The sequence below is a fragment of the Anopheles maculipalpis genome (assembly GCF_943734695.1).
Source record: "Anopheles maculipalpis chromosome X unlocalized genomic scaffold, idAnoMacuDA_375_x X_unloc_38, whole genome shotgun sequence".
Classification (NCBI taxonomy): domain Eukaryota; kingdom Metazoa; phylum Arthropoda; class Insecta; order Diptera; family Culicidae; genus Anopheles; species Anopheles maculipalpis.
In genome coordinates this window covers 5,001-12,500 of record NW_026060500.1, presented here as the reverse complement: position 1 = coordinate 12,500, position 7,500 = coordinate 5,001, and the positions used below count along the sequence as shown (strand labels likewise).

The following is a 7,500-nucleotide window of genomic DNA, read 5'->3' as shown; positions in this document are numbered from 1 at the left end:
AGTCGATTTGGTTGGTGAGAAACCAAAAATATCACTAAGTTCGGGACTTGGGTGCAAACCGAAAGTTAAAATGATGTCCCTGAACATGCATATAAGTTCGAGTATTGATATTATAAACCTAACAAGAGATGAAGGCAAGTCGAATTGGTTGGTCCAAAACCAAAAATATCACTAAGTTCGGGACTTGGGTACAAACCGAAAGTTAATATGATGTCCCTGAACATGCATATAAGTTCGAGTATTGATATTATAACCTAACAAGAGATGAAGGCAAGTCGATTTGGTTGGTGAGAAACCAAAAATATCACTAAGTTCGGGACTTGGGTACAAACCGAAAGTTAATATGATGTCCCTGAACATGCATATAAGTTCGAGTATTGATATTATAAACCTAACAAGAGATAGAAGGCAAGTCGAATTGGTTGGTAAGAAACCAAAAATATCTCTAAGTTCGGGACTTGTGCGCAAACCGAAAGTGAATATGATGTCCCTGAACATGCATATAAGTTCGAGTATTGATATTATAAACCTAACAAGAGATGAAGGCAAGTCGAATTGGTTGGTGAGAAACCAAAAATATCACTAAGTTCGGGACTTGGGTACAAACCGAAAGTTAAAATGATGTCCCTGAACATGCACATAAGTTCGAGTATTGATATTATAAACCTAACAAGAGATGAAGGCAAGTCGAATTGGTAAGTAAGAAACCAAAAATATCTCTAAGTTCGGGACTTGTGCGCAAAACCAAAAGTTAATATGATGACCCCTGAACATGCACATAAGTTCGAGTATTGATATTATAAACCTAACAAGAGATGAAGGCAAGTCGAATTGGTTGGTCGGAAACCAAAAATATCACTAAGTTCGGGACTTGGGTACAAACCGAAAGTTAGAATGATGTCCCTGAACATGCATATAAGTTCGAGTATTGATATTATAAACCTAACAAGAGATGAAGGCAAGTCGAATTGGTTGGTCCGAAACCAAAAATATCTCTAAGTTCGGGACTTGGGTGCAAACCGAAAGTTAAAATGATGTCCCTGAACATGCATATAAGTTCGAGTATTGATATTATAAACCTAACAAGAGATGAAGGCAAGTCGAATTGGTTGGTCGGAAACCAAAAATATCACTAAGTTCGGGACTTGGGTACAAACGAAAGTTAATATGATGTCCCTGAACATGCATATAAGTTCGAGTATTGATATTATAAACCTAACAAGAGATGAAGGCAAGTCGAATTGGTTGGTGAGAAACCAAATATATCACTAAGTTCGGGACTTGGGTACAAACCGAAAGTTAAAATGATGTCCCTGAACATGCACATAAGTTCGAGTATTGATATTATAAACCTAACAAGAGAATGAAGGCAAGTCGAATTGGTAAGTAAGAAAACCAAAAATATCTCTAAGTTCGGGACTTGTGCGCAAACCAAAAGTTAATATGATGTCCCTGAACATGCATATAAGTTCGAGTATTGATATTATAAACCTAACAAGAGATGAAGGCAAGTCGAATTGGTTGGTCCAAAACCAAAAATATCTCTAAGTTCGGGACTTGTGCGCAAACCAAAAGTTAATATGATGTCCCTGAACATGCATATAAGTTCGAGTATTGATATTATAAACCTAACAAGAGATGAAGGCAAGTCGAATTGGTTGGTCGGAAACCAAAAATATCACTAAGTTCGGGACTTGGGTACAAACCGAAAGTTAGAAACGATGTCCCTGAACATGCATATAAGTTCGAGTATTGATATTATAAACCTAACAAGAGATGAAGGCAAGTCGATTTGGTTGGTGAGAAACCAAAAATATCACTAAGTTCGGGACTTGGGTACAAACCGAAAGTTAAAAAGATGTCCCTGAACATGCATATAAGTTCGAGTATTGATATTATAAACCTAACAAGAGATGAAGGCAAGTCGATTTGGTTGGTGAGAAACCAAAAATATCACTAAGTTCGGGACTTGGGTACAAACCGAAAGTTAAAATGATGTCCCTGAACATGCATATAAGTTCGAGTATTGATATTATAAACCTAACAAGAGATGAAGGCAAGTCGAATTGGTTGGTCCGAAACCAAAAATATCTCTAAGTTCGGGACTTGTGCGCAAACCGAAAGTTAATATGATGTCCCTGAACATGCATATAAGTTCGAGTATTGATATTATAAACCTAACAAGAGATGAAGGCAAGTCGAATTGGTTGGTCCGAAACCAAAAATATCTCTAAGTTCGGGACTTGGGAGCAAACCGAAAGTTAAAATGATGTCCCTGAACATGCATATAAGTTCGAGTATTGATATTATAAACCTAACAAGAGATGAAGGCAAGTCGAATTGGTTGGTCCAAAACCAAAAATATCACTAAGTTCGGGACTTGTGCGCAAACCGAAAGTTAAAATGATGTCCCTGAACATGCATATAAGTTCGAGTATTGATATTATAAACCTAACAAGAGATGAAGGCAAGTCGAATTGGTTGGTCCGAAACCAAAAATGTCTCTAAGTTCGGGACTTGGGTACAAACCGAAAGTGAATATGATGTCCCTGAACATGCATATAAGTTCGAGTATTGATATTATAAACCTAACAAGAGATGAAGGCAAGTCGAATTGGTTGGTCCGAAACCAAAAATATCTCTAAGTTCGGGACTTGGGTGCAAACCGAAAGTTAAAAATGATGTCCCTGAACATGCATATAAGTTCGAGTATTGATATTATAAACCTAACAAGAGATGAAGGCAAGTCGAATTGGTTGGTCGGAAACCAAAAATATCACTAAGTTCGGGACTTGGGTACAAACCGAAAGTTAATATGATGTCCCTGAACATGCATATAAGTTCGAGTATTGATATTATAAACCTAACAAGAGATGAAGGCAAGTCGAATTGGTTGGTGAGAAACCAAAAATATCACTAAGTTCGACAAACCGAAAGTTAAAATGATGTCCCTGAACATGCACATAAGTTCGAGTATTGATATTATAAACCTAACAAGAGATGAAGGCAAGTCGATTTGTTTGTGAGAAACCAAAAATATCACTAAGTTCGGGACTTGGGTACAAACCGAAAGTTAAAATGATGTCCCTGAACATGCATATAAGTTCGAGTATTGATATTATAAACCTAACAAGGAGATGAAGGCAAGTCGATTTGGTTGGTGAGAAACCAAAAATATCACTAAGTTCGGGACTTGGGTACAAACCGAAAGTTAAAATGATGTCCCTGAACATGCATATAAGTTCGAGTATTGATATTATAAACCTAACAAGAGATGAAGGCAAGTCGAATTGGTTGGGTCCGAAACCAAAAATATCTCTAAGTTCGGGACTTGTGCGCAAACCGAAAGTTAATATGATGTCCCTGAACATGCATATAAGTTCGAGTATTGATATTATAAACCTAACAAGAGATGAAGGCAAGTCGAATTGGTTGGTCCGAAACCAAAAATATCTCTAAGTTCGGGACTTGGGAGCAAACCGAAAGTTAAAATGATGTCCTGAACATGCATATAAGTTCGAGTATTGATATTATAAACCTAACAAGAGATGAAGGCAAGTCGAATTGGTTGGTCCAAAACCAAAAATATCACTAAGTTCGGGACTTGTGCGCAAACCGAAAGTTAAAATGATGTCCCTGAACATGCATATAAGTTCGAGTATTGATATTATAAACCTAACAAGAGATGAAGGCAAGTCGAATTGGTTGGTCCGAAACCAAAATGTCTCTAAGTTCGGGACTTGGGTACAAACCGAAAGTGAATATGATGTCCCTGAACATGCATATAAGTTCGAGTATTGATATTATAAACCTAACAAGAGATGAAGGCAAGTCGAATTGGTTGGTCCGAAACCAAAAATATCTCTAAGTTCGGGACTTGGGTGCAAACCGAAAGTTAAAATGATGTCCCTGAACATGCATATAAGTTCGAGTATTGATATTATAAACCTAACAAGAGATGAAGGCAAGTCGAATTGGTTGGTCGGAAACCAAAAATATCACTAAGTTCGGGACTTGGGTACAAACCGAAAGTTAATATGATGTCCCTGAACATGCATATAAGTTCGAGTATTGATATTATAAACCTAACAAGAGATGAAGGCAAGTCGAATTGGTTGGTGAGAAACCAAAAATATCACTAAGTTCGGGACTTGGGTACAAACCGAAAGTTAAAATGATGTCCCTGAACATGCACATAAGTTCGAGTATTGATATTATAAACCTAACAAGAGATGAAGGCAAGTCGAATTGGTAAGTAAGAAACCAAAAATATCTCTAAGTTCGGGACTTGTGCGCAAACCAAAAGTTAATATGATGTCCCTGAACATGCACATAAGTTCGAGTATTGATATATAAACCTAACAAGAGATGAAGGCAAGTCGAATTGGTTGGTCGGAAACCAAAAATATCACTAAGTTCGGGACTTGGGTACAAACCGAAGTTAGAATGATGTCCCTGAACATGCATATAAGTTCGAGTATTGATATTATAAACCTAACAAGAGATGAAGGCAAGTCGAATTGGTTGGTCCGAAACCAAAAATATCTCTAAGTTCGGGACTTGGGTGCAAACCGAAAGTTAAAATGATGTCCCTGAACATGCATATAAGTTCGAGTATTGATATTATAAACCTAACAAGAGATGAAGGCAAGTCGAATTGGTTGGTCGGAAACCAAAAATATCTCTGAGTTCGGGACTTGGGTGCAAACCGAAAGTTAAAATGATGTCCCTGAACATGCATATAAGTTCGAGTATTGATATTATAAAACCTAACAAGAGATGAAGGCAAGTCGAATTGGTTGGGTCCAAAACCAAAAATATCTCTAAGTTCGGGACTTGGGTGCAAACCGAAAGTTAAAATGATGTCCCTGAACATGCATATAAGTTCGAGTATTGATATATAAACCTAACAAGAGATGAAGGCAAGTCGAATTGGTTGGTCCAAAACCAAAAATATCTCTAAGTTCGGGACTTGGGTACAAACCGAAAGTTAAAATGATGTCCCTGAACATGCATATAAGGTCGAGTATTGATATTATAAACCTAACAAGAGATGAAGGCAAGTCGAAATTGGTTGTCCGAAACCAAAAATATATACCAAGTGCCTGAAATGTCTATAAACCACACGAAGAACTCTTCACACACAGGTGCGCCTCATAACCTGGTACAATGTATAAGACATTGGTTTCGGGGGATTTATTGAGAAGAAAATTTTTTTCTCTAACTTTGAGTAAAACTGTCTCAGAATACATATTTAACCACGAAAAGTGAACACCGACAGTAAATAGCAAAAGTCACCCGACCATCAAAGTTGTATGGCGGTGTGGGAGAAGAAAATCCAAGGTCGTCTAATGTAGGGACGTAAGACACGAAATCAAAATTTTGGCATAAAATCTAAAATAATCATCAGACAGTGGTCATCCAAGGCATATTAGAGTCGTCTAACGATGCGAAATGCAATAAGCAATGGAGACTTTTTAATGATTTTTTTTGGATTTTTGTCAAAATGTACCCTTCACAACTTGGTACAAGTCATAGGACATGGGTACCGGTATGACCGACGGAAGATTTTTGGACAAAAAATTTTTTTGCTCTAACTTTGAGTAAAACGGTGTCAGGATGCATTTTTAAGCATGAAAAGTGATCTCCGACAGTAAATAGCGAAAGTTACCCGACCATCAAAGTTGCATGGCGGTGCAGGAGACGAAAATCCAAGGTCGTCTAATGTAGGGACGTAAGACACGAAATCAAAATTTTGGCATAAAATCTAAAATAATCATCAGACAGTGGTCATCCAAGGCATATTAGAGTCGTCTAACGATGCGAAATGCAATAAGCAATAGCGACTTTTTAATGATTTTTTTGGATTTTTGTCAAAATGTACCCTTCACAACTTGGTACAAGTCATAGGACATGGGTACCGGTATGACCGACGGAAGATTTTTGGACAAAAAATTTTTTTGCTCTAACTTTGAGTAAAACGGTCTCAGGATGCATTATTAATCATGAAAAGTGATCTCCGACAGTAAATAGCGAAAGTTACCCGACCATCAAAGTTGCATGGCGGTGCAGGAGACGAAAATCCGAAGGTCGTCTAATGTAGGGACGTAAGACACGAAATCAAAATTTTGGCATAAAATCTAAAATAATCATCAGACAGTGGTCATCCAAGGCATATTAGAGTCGTCTAACGATGCGAAATGCAATAAGCAATAGCGACTTTTTAATGATTTTTTTGGATTTTTGTCAAAATGTACCCTTCACAACTTGGTACAAGTCATAGGACATGGGTACCGGTATGACCGACGGAAGATTTTTGGACAAAAAAATTTTTTGCTCTAACTTTGAGTAAAACGGTCTCAGGATGCATTATTAATCATGAAAAGTGATCTCCGACAGTAAATAGTGAAAGTTACCCCGACCATCAAAGTTGCATGGCGGTGCAGGAGACGAAAATCCAAGGTCGTCTAATGTAGGGACGTAAGACACGAAATCAAAATTTTGGCATAAAAGCTAAAATAATCATCAGACAGTGGTCATCCAAGGCATATAAGAGTCGTCTAACGATGCTGAATGCAATAAGCAATAGCGACTTTTTAAAGATTTTTTTGGATTTTTGTCAAAATGTACCCTTCACAACTTGGTACAAGTCATAGGACATGGGTACCGGTATGACCGACGGAAGATTTTTGGACAAAAAATTTTTTTGCTCTAACATTGAGTAAAAAGGTCTCAGGGATGCATTATTAAATCATGAAAAGTGATCTCCGACAGTAAATAGCGAAAGTTACCCGACCATCAAAGTTGCATGGCGGTGCAGGAGACGAAAATCCAAGGTCGTCTAATGTAGGGACGTAAGACACGAAATCAAAATTTTGGCATAAAATCTAAAATAATCATCAGACAGTGGTCATCCAAGGCATATTAGAGTCGTCTAACGATGCGAAATGCAATAAGCAATAGCGACTTTTTAAAGATTTTTTTGGATTTTTGTCAAAATGTACCCTTCACAACTTGGTACAAGTCATAGGACATGGGTACCGTGTATGACCGACGGAAGATTTTTGGACAAAAAATTTTTTTGCTCTAACTTTGAGTAAAACGGTCTCAGGATGCATTATTAATCATGAAAAGTGATCTCCGACAGTAAATAGCGAAAGTTACCCGACCATCAAAGTTGCATGGCGGTGCAGGAGACGAAAATCCAAGGTCGTCTAATGTAGGGACGTAAGACACGAAATCAAAATTTTGGCATAAAAGCTAAAATAATCATCAGACAGTGGTCATCCAAGGCATATAAGAGTCGTCTAACGATGCTGAATGCAATAAGCAATAGCGACTTTTTAAAGATTTTTTTGGATTTTTTGTCAAAATTTACCCTTCACAACTTGGTACAAGTCATAGGACATGGGTACCGGTATGACCGACGGAAGATTTTGGACAAAAAAATTTTTTTGCTCTAACTTTGAGTAAAACGGTCTCAGGATGCATTATTAATCA

At 37.5% G+C, this 7,500-nt stretch overlaps 1 long non-coding RNA gene across 1 annotated transcript in view; it reads left to right on the top strand.

The window, feature by feature from the left end:
• LOC126566825 (uncharacterized) overlaps nt 1-7,500 on the top strand; it is a 17,868-nt gene that overhangs the window by 7,157 nt on the left and 3,211 nt on the right. The window lies entirely within an intron of this gene.